Genomic DNA, 22965 nt, shown 5'->3' on the forward strand with positions numbered 1-22965 from the left:
CTGTGAAGAGACACCATGATCACAGAACTCTGATAAAGGGAAGCATTTAATTGAGGCTGGCTTATAGTTTCAGAGGTTTGCTCCATTGTCATCATGGCAGGGGTAGGGGGCATGGTGGCGCGCAGGCAGACATGCAGCTGGAGACTTAGCTGAGAGTTCTACATCTGGATAGGCAGGCAGCAGGAAGACAGCCACTGGGCCTGGCTTGAGCTTCTGACACCTCAGAGCATTTCCCCAGTAACACACTTCCTCTGACAAGGCTACATCTACCCCAACAAGGCCATACTTCCTAAGCCTTCTAGGTAGTGCCACTCCCTGATAACTAAGCACTCAAATATATGAGCCTATGGGGGTCATTCAACCCACCACAGAGCAGGACTCCAGCATTTGGCAGATGCCCAGCCCCAGTGTCAGCCTGTCCCAGACTATGATGAATTTCCCCAGCTTTTATCACACTCCGCATTGCTTGTGCCTGGACCAAATAGAGGGGAACAGGGTACAATTCAATTTCCCTGGCTGGGTCATGCTGTGACTCAGGCTCCTACAGTCGGGAGTATCTCAGTGGTGGTCACGGGGTTCACAGAAGCTGCCCAAGTGAGGGCTTCTTAGGAGCCCAGTCAGGTGAATAAGTTCACATTTTTATTCCAACCTCTAGTCACATTGGACTGCTAAACAAAGGCCTTACACAGTTTTACTGCAGAAGGTGGAGGGAAAGGCTGAGGCTTAGATGAACCTGGCTCTGCTCTCAGAATTTCACTGGTGAAGTGGGTGGGGTTCTTTTTATCAGCAAGAGAGTGAGCAGTGGGCAGACTTCACTGTTCACCTGCTCCACCAAGCCGCCAGTTCACAAGCAGACAGGGCCATCTGGGTCACCAGGCTTGCAAGTACTGGGGGACCAGGCCTGCCATGCTTACCCTGGCTTAGCCTCCAGTGGGGCTGAGGGGTAGATGGACTGATGCCAAGTGAATGAAATGAAACAGGGCCCAGGCAGGGATGGGGTCAACTGCAGGCCAGCTGACTCTACGACCTTCTCAGGGACTCTAAGATCTCTGGTTCTTCGAGGCAAATTTCCAGACCTAAGCCAGTGTAGCAGGAACTGATGAGGTCAAGGACACTCTGTCCTGGTCTGAGAGGTGAATCAACAGGATAAAAGGAGTGTGCGCGCCTCCAGGAAAGCTGGGTGTGCATGGTTTTTAGGGTAGACTGCCTGCTGCCTGTCTATCCTTCAACCTATAATCAAGAGATAACAAACTGGACAAGGTACACATCTTAATAGAGCACTTGGGAGGCAGAGATAGGTGGATCTCTGTGAGTTTGAGGCAGCTTAAATTACAAGCAAGCTCCAAAATAGTGAGGGCTACATACAGAAACTTTGTCCAAAAAATAAATAAATAAATAAATAAAAATTAGAAGTCAAATAAATAAATAGAGATACAAGGAGAAATTTCTGCTCCGGGGACAAGGGGACAGTTGCCATGAGCAGTGGTCTCTAACACCTTGCCCATATATTTCAGGAAGGGCTTGACTTGTTGGGGCAGCCACAGCACAGGGCACCTATTGGTGGGTGCTCTCTTCCAGGTCTACCTCCGCAGTGGGAACCAGAAGTGCCTCACTCCTGCCCTTCCTCCTGGTGTCTGCGGGGCTGCACCATCTCAGTGGTTTCTGAGTGTCCAATGTGTTGAGCTAAGTCACTCTGCTAGGCAGCTGTCACCAGACCCCATTCCTGTGGCTACTGCCTCCATTCAAACCCTGGCTGCCCACCCCATCCCCTCACCCCGCCCTCTCTTCCTTTGATCTCCATGGATCTGAGGACTCTGGGGACCTCACAGGATATAACCTTTTGTGACTGGCTCACTTCTCAGCGTGTGGTCCTCCCAGTCAATCCCTGGGGTAGCAAGTGGCAGACCTCCTCCCTGCTGAGGCTGAGGTGGCTGTGTTGTGTGGATGGACCCCTTGACGTTTATCCACTGGTCCTCATTGCCTACTGCCGCGTCCACCATTATTTGATATGCCGATACATACACGAGTGTGCAAGTAATCTCACTGACACCTGCTTTTATTTATTTACTTTAAATTGTTCTGTCTAATTATATTTGTGGTGCTGGAGATAGACTGCAGGGCCTTACACAAGGTATATAAACTCTCTGACATAACTGTATAAAAAACTGCTGTCTGACCCAACTCCTCGCTTTCACCTGTCTTGGGTGCTCACTCAGAGGAAGGGCTGCTAGGTTGTAGAGTCACCCTTTGTGCATTGATGGGGAGAGCCTGTCAAGGAATTTCATTTTTGGGAGGTAGGGTTTTGAGACAGGGTTTCTCTTTAGCTTTGGAGCCTGTCTGGAACTCACTCTCTAGACCAGGCTGGCTTTGAACTCACAGAGATCCACCTGCCTCTGCCTCCCCAGGGCTGGAATTAAAGGTGTGTGCCACCACCACCTTTAATTTCTTTTTTTTTTAATATTTATTTATTATGTATACAATATTCTGTCTGTGTGCATGCCTACAGGCCAGAAGAGGGCACCAGACCTCATTACAGATGGTTGTGAGCCACCATGTGGTTGCTGGGAATTGAACTCAGGACCTTTGGAAGAACAGGCAGTGCTCTTAACCGCTGAGCCATCTCTCCAGCCCCTTCAAGGGATCATTTCTTTCCTTCCTTCCTTCCTTCCTTCCTTCCTTCCTTCCTTCCTTCCTTCCTTCTTTCTTTCTTCGTTTCTTTTTGGCTATTTATTTATTTATTAATTTATTTTGTTTTTTGAGACAGGGTTTCTCTGTGGCTTTGGAGTCTACCCTGGAACTAGCTCTGTAGACCAGGCTGACCTCAGACTCACAGAGATCTGCCTGCCTCTGCCTCCAGCGTGCTTGGATTAAAGACATGCGTCACCACCACCCGGCCTTTCTTTTTTTTTTCAAACATGACTATTGATTTAGTTTCATGTGTATTAGTGTTTTGCCAGCGTGTATGTGTGTGCACACTGTGCACACTGGGCTGAGAGCACTAGAGCTACAGCTGGGGTTAAGGATGGTTGTGAGTCACCATGTGGGTACTGGGAACTAAACCCAGTCCTCTGCCAGAATGGCAAGTGTTCTTAACCATTGAGGTACCTCTCCAGTCCTGCCATGTGATTTCTCAAGGTGTCCCCAGCCACCCTCAGGATTCTGAATTTTCCACATCCTATCAGTCCCGACTGCTCAGTTGTTTCCTTTTTTTCCATTTTAGCTGCAGCAATGAGAGTATGTGGGGGTCTCACCATATGTGCGGCCCTGTCTCCTGCGGCCCAGGCTGGCCTTGAACTCACTCTGAAGCTGAGGATGACATCAAATTCCTGGTCTTAGTGTCTCCACCTCCCAACTGGCGGTATTGCGGTGTGTGCCATACCCTGTTTACGCAGGGCTGAGGATAGAATCCAGGGGTTTGTGCATGTTGGCAAGCACTGTACCAACCTGTACACTGTATCCCCAACCCCCGATACACTCTATTCATAGGTCTATCTTCTCTCCTGAGACAGAAGTCCACAAGAAGTTTCTCACAGGAGCCCTGTTTTCTTATAGCCCCCCATCTGTGGTGCCCATCATCTCTTCCTGCTGCAGAATCCCAGGCCATCTTTATTCTGGACTCAGAATCTAAGTCCCACAGTCAAAGAACTTGAGTAGATTTTGTGCCTTCAGTAAGTGGCAGCTCTGATCCTTCATTCCCAGGAAGGGGGCTGCTGGGGCTGCTGGGGCTGCTGTGCCTGCTGTGGCAGCTGTGGCTGCTGTGCCTGCTGTGCCTGCTGTGCCTGCTGTGCCTGCTGTGCCTGCTGTGTCTGCTGTGGCAGCTGTGGCCGTGGCTGCTATGGCTGCTGTGATCACTGCTACTGCCGAGCACTGGCTGGGGTACTGAGGACTCTTTCCCTGAGGACCTGTGTTGTGTGACAAGATTTTTCCTGGTAAGACACAACACACACATCTTCTTACCCCAGATAAGGAGACCATGACAGGGGCAAAGAGTACTGCTTGCTCTTCTAAAGGTCCTGAGTTCAATTCCTGGCAACCACATGACGGCTCACAACTATCTGTAATGAGATCTGCTACCCTCTTCTGGCCTGCAGGCAGAAGGCTGTACACAGAATAAATAAATCTTAAAAATAAATAAATAAATAAATAACCATGACAGATATCACCAAAGTCCAACATAGTGAACCAATGAGTTTTATTGGGGTTATTTACAAGAATGTGGGAGATGGGGTACTTACAGGAGCAGACAGGACTCACTCAAAGACAGCTGCATCACCAAAGCCCACCCCTGCGTAGGTGACAGCTTACAGAAGCTGGGAACCTGGAGCACACTGCACTGCCTGCAAGTAGGAGAATGTCCCTTCCAAATAACTTGGTTGTTCTAAACCTCTCCTGGCAGTTTGGCTGGTTGCTGCTTTTCCAGGCAGCTGGTCTGGTCTGAGTCTTCTTTGTTGCTTGGCTTCTTTGAGAGTGATCCTCGGTGTTTATTGATTACTCACGTGAGGAAGGCTCTAGTGAATTTGATCGGTTTCAGGGACTTTCTCAAGCTGTTTTGAGCTGTTTACCGCTTGGCTTAAGGAGTTTGCCCTCAAGGATAAAACGTTTCCATCTCAGGGAAACTGTCACACAACAATCTGTCACCCAGGCCTGAAAGATGACTGGAATTCAGCTGTTAAAGCGGGAAGACAACATGTTCCATCTCAGAGGAGTCATGGTACAAAGGTCCTGTGGCCACTAAGGACAATGTGGTTAGCAGGTGGCAGGCTAGGGAGAAGGTGGAAGCCAGATAGTCACTAGGCACAGGAGGGACAGAGCAGGAACACACACACACAACCTCAGGAGTCACATGCCTCCTCTTCTCCAGTGCCTATGTTGATCTGCAGGACAGGCAGAAACATAGGAACCTAAAGCCCTTCCCTCAGGGGTCCCGCAGATCTGCCTCATTCATGAGGCCCTTGAGTACTGGGGCTGGATCTCGAGGGCCTGTCACCGGCTTCCTGCCTCCTGAGCCAGCCCCTTCCTGTTCGCCACAGGGATGAGTGCCTGGTGTGGACATGAGCCTCCTAGAAGTGATTGGTGTCTGGCCTCAGAGCCAAGGCTGACTTGTTGGACTCAACATTGATCTCCGAAATGACATTCAAAGGTACTGGAGGCCCCAGGAGCTCGGTCAGTGGAGGCACCCTGAGGCTCAAGGTGCTTTCTCGTTTGAAGCAGAACCTGGGCAGGGGCCAGAAACACGGCCTGTGGCCCCAACCGGAGTCCATACCCATTAACTGGTAACTGTCAAGAGCCTAGATTCAAGGCAGGGGAAGGGCAAGAGCCTTTGTGGGCGGCTCTGTAGGAGAGGCTCCACCCACACACCTCAGGGCATCTTCCTTTGGTTTGAGTCTGTGTAGGCTGCCAGTTGACCTGGATACCCAGGTTCTGGGGGCAGAGTGAAGACAAACGTGGGCTGGTGTCCAATGTTGACCAGCAAGATTGTGCTCTGGCAAGGCTGCCGCTTGGGTCCCCAGCGAGGTGGTGGAGTTAGGCCCTTCCTAGTGTTCTGGATCAGTCTTGCTGAGAATAGCCTTTGCCCACTTGCAGTCCTGGGGGTTACAAGCAAGCCAGTTTGAGGGAACTCTGGTGGGTTTACTGTTGTCGGGAGTATAGCCTTCTTGGCTGGCAAAGGCCCGTGGAAGGGGGTCTAGCCATATTGACAAGAGGGGGCCAGAACTCAGACAGGGACAAAGGGATTCCTCCTCAGCTGGCGGACCCCCCCCCCCACCCCGCCCCCATGTCCCCAGGCAGTTCCCAGGACAAGGAGACAGACAGACAGCCTCAGGCTCTCAAGCAGACTTGGTGGGTTGCTGCAGCCAGCGATAAGACAGTGGACCAATGGGGACCTGTACCTGTATATGTAGGTCAAGCAGGGACATGGAGTGCCACGCAGCCCTTGTGACTCTTTCACGCAGGGGGAAACAGGCGTTTATAAGCTGCTTTGGGGCTAAGGATATGGCTCAGTTAGTAGTGTGCTGGCCTGGCCTGGACAAAGATTGGGCTTGATCTCCACCACCAAAATAATCCTGGTATGATGGGGCACACCTGACCTGTAATTCACCAAAATAATCCTGGTGACCTGTAATTCACCAAAATAAGCCTGGTGTGGTGGCGCACACCTGATTGTAATTCACCAAAATGAGCATGGTGTGGTGGGGCACGCCTTTAATCCCGGCATTCGGGAGGCCAGAGGCAGGCGGATCTCTGTGAGTTTCAGGCTAGCCTGGTCTACAAAGTGAGTGAGCTCCAGGACAGCCAGGATTACACAGAGAACTCTTTCACCCCCATCTCTCCCCCCCCCCAAAAAAAAAAGGGAAAAAGGAGGAGTTGAACTTTCTGCTAAAAAGCATTGATACTTCATGTGGGCCCACAAGGTAACCAAAAGCAAAATGAAGTCCTGGTCTGTGTGTCTTCACTTGCTGTCTGTCTCCTTCATTTGGCTGAAGACGTAAATTGTTGTCCTATTGTCCTTGATCTTTCCCTATGGATTCCCTTTGACTTCCAAAGTCCCACAGAACAGATTACCGACCTCCCCTAAAGACAATGAACAAATTAGGCCTGGGAGGGGCTGGAGAAGTGGCTCAGTGGTTAAGAGCATTGACTGTCCTCCCTAGTAGGACCTTGGTTCAAGTCCTAGAAAGTACATGGCAGCTCACAACTGTCTGTAATTCCAATATCTGGCATCCTTACACCGACAGACATGTAGCAAAACACCAATGCAAATAAAATAAAAATAAGCTATACATTTTTGTAAAAAGTCAATAAAAAAATTAGGGCTGGGAACACAATTCAGTGGTAGGGCATTTACCAGCACATGCGAAACCCTAGGTTCAAAAGACAATGAATACATTAACAACTTAGCAGTCCAGTTTGTAAGATGGTCCAGAGCAGAACTATGATGGGCCAGTGAAGAAGCACAAGGCCAGGAATACTGAAGTCTGCGTACCTCTAACCCCCTGCTCAGTCCTGAACCTGTCAGCACCCTGCAGATAGTCTTGGGACTCACTGTGTCCCTCTTTTGGCCTCTCTTTCTAATGTAGACATATTGAATAAGTTTCTTTTGTTTTTCTTGTGTTGCTTGGTGTGTGTGTGTGTGTGTGTGCATATGAGTGTGTGTTTTGAGATAGGACCTCACTATATTGTCCTGGTTGGCTGGAACTCACAGAGATCCATCTGCCTCTGCCTCTCCTGTTCTCCTGTTCTGGGACTAAAAGCATTTGCCAATGTAGCCCAGGTTTGCCTTGAATTTACTCTGTAGCTGAAGATGACCTTGAATTTCTGATTCTCCCGATTTTACGTGCAGAGTGTTATGATTATAAGCATGTTTGCAAATGTGCCCAGCAATGTGTCACTAGGCACAGCTGATTCGCATGACAGCAGGAACAAAGGCACTGGGGCACAAGAGTAGGCTCAGCACCGTGAAAGACATAACATATAAAACCCAGTGTGACTAGAACTTCCAAGGTGGGTGGTGCCGCTGCATGGGTGGTGCTAGCCTGGGGTTGGAATGTGCTATGGGGGGGGGGACATTCCCCAGGTCTGCTTCCTGACCCACAGAGATGTGAGCAAGTGACCTCCTGCCGCTATGCCTTCCCTGCCATGATGGACAGTATCCCTGAATTGTAAGTGAAAATAAGTCCTTTTTCACCCGAGAGTTTGTGTGTGTCTGTGTACATGTATATGTGTCTGTGTACGTGTGTATGTGTGTATCTGTGTACATGTATATGGGTGTTGGGAGGGGGTTTGAGACAGGGTTTCTCTGTGTAACAGACTTGGCTCTCCTGGAACTCACTCTGTAGACCAGGCTGGCCTTGAACTCACAGAGATCCGCCTGCCTCTGCCTCCCAGTGCTGGGATTACAGGTGCACACCACTATGCTCAGCTGCCTAAAATGGTCTTGTCAGCTACTTGGTCACAACAACAGGAGGAGGGTCGAAGGCCTGTTCTTATCTGGAGGAGAGTAGGCTATCCTGGGCTCAAAGGTAGAGGTGGAGGGCTGTAAAATGTGTTCATGACACAAGCACCCAGGTGGGCTGCTTGCTCCTGGATTTTGAGGTGGGCCAGAAGTGCAGCAGGTGAAGCCAATACTGGCTATAGTGTGGAAGGTGGGAAGAGCCCTTCTGAGGGGAACATGGTCTCCAACGTGTAACATCATGAGTGGAGGAAGCAGCCATAACACAAGTCTTGGAGGGAAAGAAGCAGTTCTCACCCTAGGCCTGGGCATTTAGACCCACACCTTGCTCTGCTTATACTTTTGGAGTTCTCCCACAGGCCTCTGGGGACTTCAGTCCTGGGGGTAGGAGCTCCTAAACTATCAGGATTCCCAGGGAAACAAAGAGTTTCCTGTGCTGGTATGGTTTCGGTGTGTGGCTGCTTAGGGCCCCATCTCTGTGGCTGCACGGTTTGTTTGGAGATTTTTGTTGCTGTTTGTAGACCAGGTTGCCTTTGAATTTAGAGATCCACCTGCCTCTGCTTCCAAAGTGCTGGAATTAAGGCATGCACCACCACACCCCACTAGGCTATTTATGATTTATCACAGTCTGTTGTTTTCCAAATAAAAGGAGGAAGACCCTGAGGGCTCAGCTAGAGGTGACCCTGCACTTCCTAGTGGTTGTCCTTTGTGTGGCAGACAGGCTATAAAAGCCTCCTGCTGGACTGGCGAGCATTCTGCAGGCAAGCTGTATGTCCTCCCCCTCCCATCCCCCCCCCACTCAATGCCTCCTGCTGGGGGTCTTACTCTGTGCTGCTCAAGTTCAGGAGATGCACTCTGCTAAGTCCTCATTCTGCAGAGTCTCTACTGCAGAACATGAACTAAGCGAGCCCTGAGCTGGCCTGCATCTTCCTCCTAAACTGAATTCTTCTCATGTATAAAACAGGAATTAAGAGAGCTGACCTCATAGGTTTGTTGTCAACATTGAATTAGGCAATGTGCTCGTGTTCTGAGCATAGGCACAGGCCAGGCCAGGCTAGGATTTGTAAATACTTAATGTTTGCGTTAAAAATGTGCAAGGAGGCAAGCGAAGGCTTGTGTATGCATAATAACTGATACCTGTTGTCTTTTTTTTCACATGTCTGTGTGCTTGCATGTGTGTAGGCACACATGTGTGCACATACATATGGAGGATGGAGGATGATGTTAGGTATCTTTCTGGATTGCTCTCCACTGCGTTTTCACCAGTCATGCCTGATTGACTTTTATTGTGAGCCTAGGGTACCGTAACCGAGCTCCTCTTGTGTGCATAGCACTTGTTTATTGACTAAGTCATCTCCTGGTGTTCTCCTAATATATCATTAAAGAAAAGGCTTTGGGGGCTGGAGAGATGGCACCTATTGCTCTTCCAAAGGTCCTGGGTTCAGTTTCCAGCAGCCATGTGGCAGCTCATAGCTGTTGGTAATTCCAGTTCCAGGATCGGACATCTTTACAGAGGTGTACACGCAGGCAAAGCACAAATGCACATAAAAATAAGGAAAATGTTTTGGGGCTGGGAGTAGTGCTCCTATCCAGTACACAAGGAAGCTCTGGGTTTTAGATTTTATCTCCAGCTTTGCCAAATATTAATGTTAATAATAATAACATTTACAAATTAAAAGAATAAAGCAAACATGCACACTGCGAGGTGCTAGCTCAATGGCTTTCAGTAGGAGAGTGTAAGGGGTGCCTGGGACCATCTCCACCTAGGGGTCCTTTCTGTACACAGTGACCCAGCCCTGGTGATGGGAGAACTTCGGTGCCTGGTGAATTGCTTCTGGTGTACTGGAGGTGAGGTGTTTTTTTATTTTTTGAGACAGTCTCTCTATGTAGCTCTGACTGTCCTGGAGCTTCCTGTGTAGACCAGGCTTGCCTCGAACTCACAGAGATCCTCCTGCCTCTGACTCCTAAATGCTGAAATTAAAGGCACTGGAGAGGCTATTTAAGACTGAAGGAATCCTCTGTGGCTGCCATTTCCTGCCTGGGCCTCAGGCGTGCACCCTCTCTGGGAGACCAGCCCTTCTTCCACTCACTGCTGTGTGGAGCAGGAGCAGGCGGCAGTAATGCCTAAGTGCCTGTGCTCGGCCCACGTTACCTCCAGCTCAGTCAGGTGTGGTTGGGAGGTCTCCAGCCTGCAGATTCTTGCCCCTCTCCTAAAGAGGCTGGCAGTGTGGGGCTGGGCTTTGGACCTGAGGCCAAATTTAGATAGATCCAAGTGGGGTTCTGGGGGAAAGCCCAGGGTTGAGGTTCCATAGCCATCTTCTGGGTGGGCAGACAGGGGAATGAGCTAGTGTGTTGTTATGATGGGGGTTGGGGGTGAAGGTGTTTTCTAGAAGCAGAACTGAAGCCAAGCTCAGGTTAAGGGTCAGTTCTGACCAAGGCAAGGACTAAACTTGAGGCCAGGGTCCAGGATGCTCCGGCAAGCTAATGCCTGTCAATGACCTTAGCCAGCAGCCAAGGTCTTGGGAAGGGATGGGTCAACTTTGTTCACTTAATGCCCTTCCTCCCAGTGACCTTGCTCATGACCTCTTTCCTGGCACCAACCGTGTGGGTATAGGGTCAAGGATGGCTGTGACCCTCAAAGGGCACTGGTGCCTGAACACAAAGGGACTCAGGTTGGGAGAGGTAGACAGGGGACTCCTGGGTACTTTCAGGAGTGTGCCCGGCTTTATTTCTAGACATTTGACTTAAAAAACCCAGACCAGTCACTAGAATATGGCCTTGGGCGAAGAGAGAGCCCGGCTGACGGTGACTAGGGGCTGTTACACTCCCGGATCCCATCCGGCTGGAATACTAGAGTCTCCTCCAGACTGCTGTAAGTCGGTGGGCAGGAGGTACTCGTGCCGGGAGGTACTTGCTCCAAGGTTGCTCGGTCACGCGATTTCCTATCTAAGGCTGGTGGGTTTGTAAGCGCGGCCGCGAGGAATTAAGAGGTTGGAGCCGGGCGACCCAGGTCGTTCCCCTGTCCGGCCGCTGATCCCAGCCCCTCTGGTGCCTCGCGCAGTCACGGACGCTAAGCGCTCGGGAGGGCTGGCGCAGCAACTCTCCGTGTCGGGATCTCCCACCAGACCCCCTTGGGCTTTCCTCTCCCGCGCCCACCTGGCGACGAGTACGCGCGCGAGCGCGGTCGGCGCTCTGTCCCTTTAAACAGCCCGCGGGCGCCTCCCCCGCGCCCCGCCCCCGCCGCGGTGCGGCCGCCGGTGCTGGGCGAGGTCGGAGAAAGTCCGCGGGCGCCGGAGCTCGGGGACGCCGGAGCACTTCCTGCCGCGGGCGGCGCCGCAGCTGCCCAGGCCGGACCGGGCCGGGTGCCCGCAGGTACGGCCAACTTGGCGCGCGTCGCGCCGTTTCCGCCGCGGGCCAGTCGTCCCGCCCGCACTTCCCGCAAACTCCGCGGCGCGGCCGCCCAACTTGCGCACCCGCTGCCTGCCGCAGTGCCCGCCGCGCGCCCGGGGCGCGGCCGAGTGGGGTGCGGGCCGCGCTGGAGCTGCGCGCGGGCCGCGGGGCGGAGAGGGCCGGTTCGCCGAGCTGTCCCAGCCCAGAGCCCGGCCCCGGCCCCTCCAGAGCTGGGGCTCCCGGAGCGCTAGCGTCTTCCTTTCCCGCCGGGGTCTTTTGGTCACGGGAGACCCCGGGTCTGGCCGGGACGGGAGGGAAAGCCCTGATGACACTGGCCCCTAGCCAGGGCATAGGGGACACACCCCTCCTGGCCGGCCAGGTCAGAGGCAGCGCGTCTGCGCATCAGACTCGGCCCGCGCCCGCCCTCTCTAGCTAGGTGGGCCAGTTGGTGGGCAGGGGTCGTCACTGCCTCCCTTTCTCTCTGGTGATAACTCCAACCTTGGAAGACACTGGGGGTCGCTGCGGTGGGAGGAGGCTTTTGGCTTGTCCCTGTTTCTGCATCTCTGCAAAGTTGTTAAGGTCTCCAGACTCTTCTCTAAGAAAACTTAGGGGTGTTTGGGGCTGGGGGAGGTGAGATTGGGCGTCTCAATGGCTTCTTTCCCTAGGCTGGTACTCAGTACCTGCTCCTCCTGCGCGTATATTTTGCGAGTCAGCGGGGTCGCTTCAGCCCTTCTCTGGGTTCGTTTCCCCGGGCAGATCTGTTCAGCGCTGCTAACTGCTGATACCCTCCTGGTGCTTTTTTGAACCCTAGGGTTTGTGGGCTCCCCTTTTTGCTACCTGGAGCTGACTTCACCGACAACTCCTACTGTCCCCTGCTCCCTCTTATTGGAGCTCCCCGTTGGAGATGGTCTTTTGGGCCCTCTAGACTAGCCAGGTGTAGCTCTGAGAAGTGTTGCGGCTGAGCCAATAAAGGGGTGGAGAGGGCTGGGTCATGATCCTTGGTGGCCTGGCTGGGCTCTTGGTCTAGTAAAGCCCTCTGAGCAATTGATGTGCACGTTCATGTCCCGGTCCTCCCAGGTGCAGCTCTCTGACCCTACTCTCCTGCCTCTGGTTCCCTTTTCTGTCTTCTTCCTCCTACAAGTTCTTGACTGCTATTCCCTTTTGTCCATTTTGACCAAAGATGAGGGTAGGATGTCCCGTGGGGCTCTGGACTCTGTGTGTGGTCTTTAATCCTCATGATGTCCTGGGAGAGTTGGCAGTGACTTTTCATTTCACAGTTGAGGGGACAAGGCTTTCTCAGCTAGGGGATGGACAGCCGGCATGATATCTAGTCTCAACCTCCAACAGTCTTATCCAGGCACGTGGAGCCACCCACTCTGTCCGCCAGTGTCCTTCACTCTTCTTTCCTTCAAGGATCCTCCATGGCACTTCCTTATTGGGTGGCACCTCGGCTGGAGCCCAGATGAAGGAAAGAGGTGAGACCCAGGCGCAGCTATCCCTTGTTCTTTGGGCCAGCTGGTTGGAATTAGCACAAGTAGAAGGAGGTATCACTTGTCAGTTCTCAGTGACCAGAGATCTTTTCTCGGTGGTCATGCCCACGGCAGGATGGTGCTGGGTGAAGGCTGTGCACCCTGGCATCTGAACCCCGCTGATTCCCGGAGCTTGCAGCCATTTAGAGTGCTGGGAAACACTATCAGAGAGAAACGCTTGTGCTGCAAGAGCTGAGCGCCAGGCTGCTCCTGGGCTATGCATCCAACATCAGTCTGCATTATGGACTGCTGGCATTATGTGTGGGGTGTCCAGAGTGCCTCTTCCTGGGAGAGAGGCTCGTACATGACTTTGACGGCCTCACCAAGCCCTTTTTCAGACTAGTTCGTGAGCCTACTTTTGTCCTCTCAGAACAGTGGTTTCAGGTGGTGAGCTGGTTGGTGCGCAGAGGCCCTGTTTGCCACAGAGGTCCTGCCTGCCTGATTTGCGTGTGTGTGGGGGTGTCTATGTGATCGCTAGGGTCTTGTCTGATCTCGGCATAGGGATCCAGCACTAATGGGGCAGAAACCAAGAGCTGTGGTTGCTTCAACAAGAATCGAGTCCCTGCCTCTGACATCCTTGATCCTAGAGTGCGCATGGCACCCAGTGGCTGCCAGCTCTGGCTGTCCGTGTTTCCTCCACTCCCTTCCCTAGACCTGCTTTCTGCACGCCCTAGCCCATGAAATCTCCCTATCTCCTGTCTTGTGGGCTCGGCTTCTCTAGCCTGGTGGCTTCCAGGAAGTTCTCTGGAGAGCTTACAGGGTCATGTATGGGGGTAGGGGTGGGGAGTTGAAATCAGCTTGGGTATCGGGGTGGGCTGTTCAGAGTGTTCTGTTTGAGGGTCCAGTAACCATGAACCACTGTCAGGCCTCAGTCCCTGTTTTCATCTGCCACAAAGCCATAAGCCCCCAGCATAAGGAGCATATTTGAGAAAGTGACTTTGATGTGCGCCCCCCTCCCCCGTGTATGCTGCTTTCACTGTTGGTACCCACCCTTGCCTTGATAGCTGTTTATGTGCTGTGTCTGTCTGGCCCATGCTGGCCTCAAACTGGGCCTGGCTTTGCAGGATGACAAAGGCTGCCTTCCAGCTCTGAGGAGTTTTGGCTGGTTGGAATGGGGATGGATGCTGGTATCCATGGCTATGTTTCTAGGGGGTCACCCTGGGCTGAGGAAACTGTGTGGACTTTTAGACCCGTTTTTACTTTGATTTTTTTTTTTTTTTGAGACTGAGTCTTCTGTAGTTCAGGCTGGCCTTGAACTCAATATGTAGCTGAGGATGACCTTGAAGCCCTGATCCTCCAGCCCCCTAAAACCTGAAATAACAGGTGTGTGTTCTTACACCCTGCTCCAGGCCTTGGAGAGGGAAGCAGAGCCCTGTGATGAAGCGGGAGACAGGTATCACCAGCCCCTGGGACACTGGCTTTAGCAGCTCCTGGCAGGTATAGGCTGCCTGCGCCTGGCTCCATGAGGGAGCTTGTGGAGTCTGCTCTGCCTGGGTGTGGTCGTCAGGTGATGGAGGGGTGCAGGAACCTGTTTAGAGCTGGCTTGCTCCTCCCTTCACCCCAAAACTGGGGTTTCTGGACTTATCCCGGACTACATCTACCTTATACTTCTCTAAGGCAGTGTGAGAAGTCTGGTCCCCGCATTATCATGAGGGGGAGGGTTTAGCTAGCATAGTCTCTACCTGGTTTCTCAGATGTGGGTAGCCCTGCCCACAGCCTCCCCTGCTACTGCCTCCTGCGTTTCTTTTTCTTTTCAGCTTTCTGCCACCCCTGGCTGGGCCCCCACCACTGGAGAAGCAGCCTGTGATCTGGCCTGAGGTGACTACTCTGGCCTGCTCTCCAATGCAAGGATCCTGGCAACCTCTTTTGCTGGTTTAGCAAATTCTCACTCTTCCCTAGGCCTGCCTCTGTTGGCATCACCTGTGGTCCTCACTTTCCTAGAGCCAGGCTTGTCTTTGAGCTTGGAAGTCGGGGTTTTAGAAGCAGAGACCCGTGTGACTGGGTCTCCATATTACAGGCCCATGAACATAGTGGCATCTCTGTGTCTTCTATTTGGAGTCCTGTCCCTTGCCCAGACAGGAGTCCGGGAGTCCTCTGAGCAGAGTGGAGAATGGACTCTGACCCAGGGCCCTGCCTGCCCTGGTGTCTGCAGTGCCGGACCTGGGTTCTGGGAAGCTGCTTGATTGGGAACCTAAGGTCAGATTACTGGAGATTTTTGCCCCCTCCCCAGGCTGTGCGACCCTCCCTGTTTGGGTCCCACTCCAGGTCTCCCAGCTGACTGGCTCTGCCTGGCCTGTGCCACTGGGATGGTGAGACCCTTGGTGGGAATATTGCTGGCCCTTTAAGGGGAGGCTGGTGCAGTCCCAGGGAGAAGGAGGCTTTTTCTCTGGAGTTGTTTCCAGGTCCCCGGGGAAGAGCTGGCTGGGGCTCTTAGGAATCTTGCCCCTCCTCCTTGCATCAAGCCTGGCATCCAGGAGGGCATCCGGCCACAGATGGGCCTCCAGCTCTAGGCCCGCCCCTCACTGGTGTCTGGGAAGCAGGCAGGGGTGGGGTGGGGCGGGGCAAGGGGCGGGATCAACGGGGCCTGAAAGTGCCCTTATATAGTCACTGGGGGTGAGCAGGGAGTCACGCCTTCGAGCTGTCTGGCCCTGGGGTGGCCAGTGCCCCCTGGCATTCCAGTGGAGAGGGATGGCAGTCTGAAAGGCAGGAGGATCTGGGGTCGAGTCCATTGGGTCCAGCAAAGCCAGCCCCCAAGGAATGCTTGTTGATGATTGAAAATAAAAATATCCCCATTCATCTGTAGTCAGAGCCAAGAATACTTTGAAAACCACCGTTTTTAAAAGTCAGAGGTGTGTCGATAGTCAAGAGTGGGCTGAGGCCCTTGACTGCATAGTGGGCTTTGGTGCCTGCTGGTGAGGCAGTCTTTCCAGTATGAAATGCTGGCGGCCTCCTGATGGGAGCAGCCCAGTGTCCCTTCTCATTCCCAACCCTGTTGGGAAGAGGGGCGTAAAGGGGGGGGGGCTTCTGTCCCATCCTCCATTTCTGAATCTCTCCCCTTCATCTCCTGTGTTGCTGGGGTGTGGGGGAGGTGACCTGCTGTCCTGTCCTGTTGCTGACTTCTGTGGCACCCCAGTACTGGGCCATCCCCTTCCCTCCTGGGGCCCTGGAGCTTTGTCCTTGGCCTCCCTCCTCTCCTCCTCTGTCCTCTCCACTCTTGACTCTGCTCTTAAAAAATCACAATGTTAACACAGTTTTTGCTCGTTTAATCTAGTTACTATTGCGCTACTAAGCGCCTTTGTTAAATTTTGTATATTGATACTTTTCATTGTTGTCAGCAGTTTTTTCCTTCTTTTTTTTTTTTGGATATAAAGCCATTAGGGTGAGAGAAGATTAAAAAGATACATTACAATTAAAATGTTAATGAAATCCGCATCATACAACTTTTGAAACCCTTCAGGCATTTATCTTGCCTGTGTCATGTCCATTAACTTTGGCTATTCTTATTCCACACTGACCCCTGCTGAGAGATTTGTGCTATAATTGGATTTTTTTTTAAATTAAAAAAAAGGGGGGAAAAGCTTTTAAGAAAATAGAGGTTGAGTGGCCAGTTCTGGTTCCGAAATGAAGAGACTAGAAAATGGGAAAGCTTGGCTCCCTCACTGGGGGCAGGCGCAGGGCCCATCCATCCCTGCTTGGCTATAAGATGTGCATTTGGGGTGTGGCTTTGCACTGGGAGACCCCATAGGAATGAGGGTGTGACCTGAGAGCCAGGTCGGGGCTGGGGGTACGCTTATCTCCCTAAGAAGAGCCAAGGTGCTGGGGGTGGGTGATGAGAGTCTCTCCTCCCTCTATCCCATCACTCCCCTTGGCCTGTGACTGTTTAAGGGGACACTGATGTTTCTGACTAGGGTTTTGCACTGTGGGAAGCAGGGAGTCCCCAGGTCTTCTTCTTAGGGCAGCAGTGTGTGGCTTCTGGGCAGGCAGGTCAGATGTGTGTGCACAGGTGCGCATATCCATGTTTATGTGTAAATGAGCTCCTGTGCTCATGTGACCCACCGCCAGCAGCCCCTCTCTGTCCCTTGGATCAGCTCCCTGGGATAGCTCTGTGGGCACCTGGCAGTGCTGGAGCTGGTCAGGTGGTTGGCAGTGGGCTGCAACAGACAGATTTCATGGCTGTGTTTCTGCAACACCTTTCTATAAAGGGAAACATAATTTAAAATATGATTACTTAGTGTTGTAACAGCGCCTCAGCCGCTCTGCTGTGAGGGAGATCATTATCAGTCTGATATTAACTTGCAAAGAATATTATGCAAATTGCCTACGGCTGGGGAATCCTTGCAGGCGGGGGGCCAGTCTGGCTTCCCGGCCCTTGTCCTTGGACCTGAGACTTTTTCTTCCTTTTCCCCCCTCACCCTGTGTACCCAGGCCTCGGCCATCCTGGTTCTCAGGTTTAGCAGCAGCCCAGCACCTTGGGTCTGTGGAGCCCCACCCACACCTTTTGCTCCCCTTTGCTACCGTGACAGGCAGGCTTGCTGTGGTGTGGCGTTGCCTCTCTCTGGGGTGACAGTGCTGTGATGTGGGCCTTGACATGGGCACTCAGCTTCTGCAGCTCAGCAGCCGCCCGGACTGGACATGGTCGTGGGGGAAGCGGTTGTCCCGCTGGTTTTGGCCACAGGGACAGCACCCGGGAGAGGGTGTGTTCTGGCAGGGTATGTCCTGCTGTGCTGGTCTTGGGGGTCTGGTGGCAGCTACAGCCTTACAAGGAGGAAGTGTTCTCCCCTGTGTACCCTCCAAGTTCATCCTGATGACTGTGGTATGGTCTGGCTACACTGTTGTTCACTGTAACAGAGTCCCTTAGAGCAATGGCCCTGACTTTTAAACAGTGGAAAGGCCTGTTGGGGGTGGGGGAAGGTTCCTAGAAACAGTGTCTATCTGGTACCAGTGAAAGCCCAGTAGTTGGTCCCCCAAAGATGCCTCTCTCTAGTGTGGTGAAATTGAAGCTCACTGGGTGTCACCGAATCTCATTGCTGTACCCCAAACCTGACACATAACCAAGGTCTGGAAAGTAGGAACCTTCCTGGGAGGGCCCTTAGCTTTTCCAGGGCAGGGGGTGAGAGCGTGCACATGGGGTGGGGGCTGCAAGGGTGATTTGGGGTGGTGCAGTATCTGGTATCTGGTAAAGAGGTATGGAGCGTTCTCAAGGGTCACATTGATGCTTATTCCTCGTGGCTTTTGCCCACAGTGCTAGGTTTTATACCCAGAATCCTCTTGAGGTGTGGGCCCTGCCCACCACTGCACCTGGGTCCTGATCCAGGGCCTGAGTTTCCCTGTGCGTGAAAGGAGGGAAGCTGATCTTGAGCTCTGAATAGCATACAGCACCCCATTTCAGTCATCAGGGTCGCTGGCCAGGGTTGATTCATGGCCAGCTCTAGGGAGGCCACCTTGTGTCATGTCCTAGGGTGTCCCAAAGAACTGTCTTCCTAATCACACAGCTACTTCTTCCCTGCTGCTCCCTACCCCTCCGCTTATGATGACTGCTGTAGGTCTGCCTAGACTGTCTGTGTGTGGTCTACAGGAGGGGCATTGTTTTAAAGAATGATAGCCTTGGGCTCACCTAAAAGGCACTAAAAGCAGATAAGTGTAAACAAAACCAGAGAGATGGCTCAGCAGTTAAGAGCACTTAACCTTTGCTCTTGCAGAGGACATGGGTTTGGTTCCCAGCACCTGTGTGGTGGCTCCAACCATCTGTACCTCCAGTCGCAGGTGGCTCAGCATGCCCATACATAAATGAAGCAAAACACTCATACACATAAACATAATCTTTTAAATCAAAAATACTTGCATGTGGGTGTTTTGCATGTGCGCCGTATGTGTCCCTGGTGTCTATGAAGGCCTGGAGGGTGTTGGATCTCTTGAAAATAGGAATTACAGATAGTTGTGAGCTACCATGTGGGTGCTGGGAATGGAACCTGGGCCCTCTGGAAGATCAGCAAGCGCTTTTAGCTACTAAGCAATCTCCTGCCCTTACCCTAAATGAATCTTGAAAACATTAGCAGACATCTCACCTTCTCCTGGCTCTACAGTTGTAGACACATTTGACCTTATCCGCACCATTCTGGCTGCTGCCTCCTTGTCCCAGCTTCTACCCTTTAACTCTGGATGAGCTCAGTTCAGCTCCTTAACCAGTCAATGCCCTGCTTGTGAATAAGGCCCTGTTGAAGGTTTTGGGGAGTGGGGATATGAAGTTTTGGTCCAGGACAGGAAACCTTTGTGCTTGGTGGCTCTTGCAGTACTTGCCAGCAGGATGGGCTTCAGCGCAGCGTCCACTGCCGTCTCAAAGCTTTGCCGAGGATGTGTGAGTAGCAGTCCAGCTAGAGACATTTGGAAGAGCAAAGCAGAGGGGGCCGAAGGAGGGAAATGGGGCCGAGGCTTACATAAGCTATGGGATAGGAGAGGCAGGCGTTGTGTTAATTATTGTAACCCAGTTTAGCGGTGAGTCTGTGTCACATGAAGTGGCCTGGAAACTGAAGCGCGTGGGTCACAGTGAAGTCCTGGGGTGACATGGCTGGCACAGGGACAGACAGTGCAGCCGTGGGGAGGCTGAAGGGATGGGATCTCCTTGGGGTGCACAGCAGCCTGTACTGTGGGGAAGGATGGCGGCACAGTTCTGGGCACCCTTGACCTTGCCTGCACCAATGCTGTTGCCTCCTTGCACAGCCTCTTCCCTCCGTGTGCTCCTGGGACCCAGTGCCACGCTGGTGTCTGGACCAGCAGCAGCCTTGTCAGTCTGACGTGGTGTCAGTGGGGTGGGCTTGCACGAAGTGACAGCCTTGGCTTCTCTCCTGGGACACAGCCGGCTTCCAGGTGTCTCCCTCTTCTCAGGTGACCAACTGTGTGGAGGGTAAAGCCTGTGGGCCCCAAGGCCACCGGAGGCTACCCTGGGGTTTAGCTCTGGACCACCAACCAGGTTCTTTCGGACACAGGAAGATGGGAAGCATCCCAAAACATCCTTGAGAATTCCCCAACCCTAACACTGGGACACCACAGAGTTTGGAGATTCCCCTTTGCATTGTATCTGCCAAGTGGCAGGGGTCTCTGGGAAGACTGTCAGTGCCTTTGCTGTAAGACCCTGACTGTATTTGTGTGCTGCTTCTGAGGGGGTGACGGGACATGTGGCCCATGACTCAGACATGATCCCCTTCTTCAGGATCTGATGGGGTGACATGGTCTCCCCCAGTCTGAGGCCAAGAGCTGTGGAAGGGATCCGTCTTTCTAAGCACTCCACAGTGAGACTGGCTTCCATTCTTGCCCCTGCTCACCCCTGTTTCCATTGATATCCGTGTTGGCAGTTGAGACTATGGTTCAGAAGTTTGAGAAAAAGCTTAAAGATGATCAGATTTAGGAATTACATGTGCTGTTTAAAGAATGCTTCCCAGAGCCTCTTAAGAGTAAGTTACCGGGCAGGCCTCAGTGTATCTGGTTCAGACAAGAGCCAAAGGCCACCTGCCACCTACCTGTGCCAGCACAGGCCATGACCTCGGCAGCCCTGCATGCTGCAAAACGTCACTCACCGGCTGTCAACCAGGGACATCCTTCATAGAGAGGCATCTGGTGCAGATGATTTGTTCTGGTGATTTGTTGCATCTTAAACTTTTGTCTGGGGCGGTGGTGGTGCACACCTTTAATCCCAGTACTCGGGAGTTAGAGGCAGGCGGATCTCTGTGAGTTCAAGCCAGCGTGGTCTACAAGAGTTAGTTCCAGGACAGGCTCCAAAGCTACAGAGAAACCCTGTCTCGAAAAACAAAACAAAACAAACAAAAAACTTTGGTCTGGCTTGAAGGTAATTTGATATTTTCAGTGAATCTGAGGGATCTACTTATTTATTTTGAAGAACAGTTTATTATTGGCTACACTGCAATAGTAGCAGTGAGTAGGAAGTAACTGGAATCCTGCTTCCTGTATTTTGTTTGATTATTTTGTTTGATTTTTGTTTTGTTTTGTTTGAGACAGGGCTTCTCAGTGTATCCCTGACTGTCCTGTAACTCATTCTGTAGACCAGGCTGTCCTCAAACTCAGAGATCCGCCTGCCTCTGCCTCCCAGGTGCTGCCGCCCGGCTGGTCATGGTGCTTTAACACAACAATAAAACAGAAACTAGGACAGCAGCAACAGTTACATGGAGTGATGTTTCATTTGTATTTTAATAAATAAAGCTTGGGCCGGGCGGTGGTGGCGCACGCCTTTAATCCCAGCACTCGGGAGGCAGAGGCAGGCGGATCCCTGTGAATTCAAGGCCAGCCTGGTCTACAAGAGCTAGTTCCAGGACCGGCTCCAAAACTACAGAGAAACCCTGTCTCGAAAAATCAAAAATAAATAAATAAATAAATAAAGCTTGCCTGAAGTTCAGAAAGTAAAACAGCCGCACTGATCAGCCTTACAGACCAGGCAGTGGTGACACACACCTTTAATTCCAGAAGCCACAGAAACAGGGCGGTAGTGGTGCACGCCATTAATCCCAGCACTAGAGAGGAATATAAGATGGGAGGAGACAGCTCTCTCACACAGTCTCATTCTGAGATTCCTGGAGGCAGGATCGCCACTGGACTGAGGTAGAGGTAAGAGCCAGTGGTTGGCTGTTTTGCTTTTCTGACCTTCAGGTTGAACAGTTTCTGTCTCTGGGTTTTTATTACTCATGCTATACTTAGGGTGTTGTATTTTGTCAAAAGCTTTTTTCGGCATCTAATGAGATGATCTTGTGGTTTTTATTTTTCAGCTTGTTTATATGGTGGATTACGTTGACAGATTTTCATATGTTGAACCATCCCTGCATCTGTGGGATGAAGCCAACATGATCATGGTGGATGATGGTTCTGATGTGTTCTTGGATTCAATTTTCCAGTATTTTATTTAGTATTTTTACATTGATGTTCATGAGTGAGATTGGTCTGTAATTCTTTCTTAGTAATGTCTTGGTGTGGTTTGGGTATCAGGGTAATTGTAGCCTCATAAAAAGAGTTTGGCAATGTTTCTCTGTTTCTATTGTGTGGAATAATTTGAGGAGTATTGGTGTTAGTTCTTCTTTGAAAGTCTTGTAGAATTTTGAGCTGAAACCATCTGGTCCTGGGCTTGTTTTGGTTGGGAGACTTTTGATGACTGTTTCTATTTCTTCAGCAGTTATAGGTCTGTTTAATTTGCTTATCTGGTCTTGATTTAATTTTGGTAAGTTATATTTATCCAGAAAGTTGTCCATTTCAAGTTTTCCAATTTTGTGGAGTACAGGTCTTCAAAATATGATCTGATGATCCTCTGTATCTCCTCTTGATTCTCCTGCTTCAACTTCTCCCTCCCTAGGGTTACAGGTGTGTTCTCCCAAGCTGGCTTCCCCTGTGGTATGACCTTGACTCATCTCTTGGGTTCAGCAGTGTTGGGGTTTCGTGCCAGCCCAGACCCTAAATTATTTCTCCCGACCAGAGGGGTGGCGTGAGATTAAAGACAAAACTCACAAGGCTTTAGGGGCGGGGATTCTCAGTGATCCCTCATGAAATCCTGAGTTCACATCTTGAAAGTTCCTCTGCGTTTATGCTCCAAACAGCTTTAGGTACGGAAACATAAGCTGAGGGGGATAATTCATTAGCATCCTGTTTCCTAGGTAACCAGGCAAAGGTCTCTGGTCACATCCACACCTTTGACCACACCTTTCTATGTAGTCTCTCTGCTGGCTTCCTGGCTTCCTGCTCTGTGTGCCAGTTCAGTCTCGAGGCGACTGAATTAACATATCTTTTCGGCTGAATTAACATATCTTTTCAGGCATCCTCCACATTACAAAGAAGGAGCAGAACAACATCCTGACCCTTTGTTAGGGAGGTGACCACCTACTGTGTGGCAGCTGCAAACCGTGGCTTGAGATTCTGGCCGCCTTACCATGTAGAAATGTGGGCCTTCACAGCTGTGAGATTTTCTGTTTCCAGTGTCAAAGTGGTGGTCAGAAAGCTTTGAGTTTTCAGATGAGGGGATCTCTGCCAGGTTTGAGTTTTCAGATAAGGGGATCCTGGCCTGGTTTGAGATCCAGATGATCCCAGCCTGGATTGTTGTTCTCTCAA

The 22965-nt window shown here is 51.6% G+C and overlaps 1 protein-coding gene across 1 annotated transcript in view; it reads left to right on the forward strand.

Annotated features, from left to right (window-relative positions):
• The first annotated feature begins 11181 nt into the window (after positions 1-11181).
• The window catches only part of Nacc2 (NACC family member 2), a 67898-nt gene continuing 56114 nt past the window's right edge, over positions 11182-22965 (forward strand). The window contains exon 1 of the mRNA XM_085681526.2: positions 11182-11320. The gene's annotated coding sequence lies outside the window, so the exon portion shown is untranslated. The remainder of the gene's footprint in view (positions 11321-22965) is intronic.

The sequence above is a fragment of the Myodes glareolus genome, chromosome 21 (assembly GCF_982192425.1).
Source record: "Myodes glareolus chromosome 21, mMyoGla1.1, whole genome shotgun sequence".
Taxonomy (NCBI): Eukaryota; Metazoa; Chordata; class Mammalia; order Rodentia; family Cricetidae; genus Myodes; species Myodes glareolus.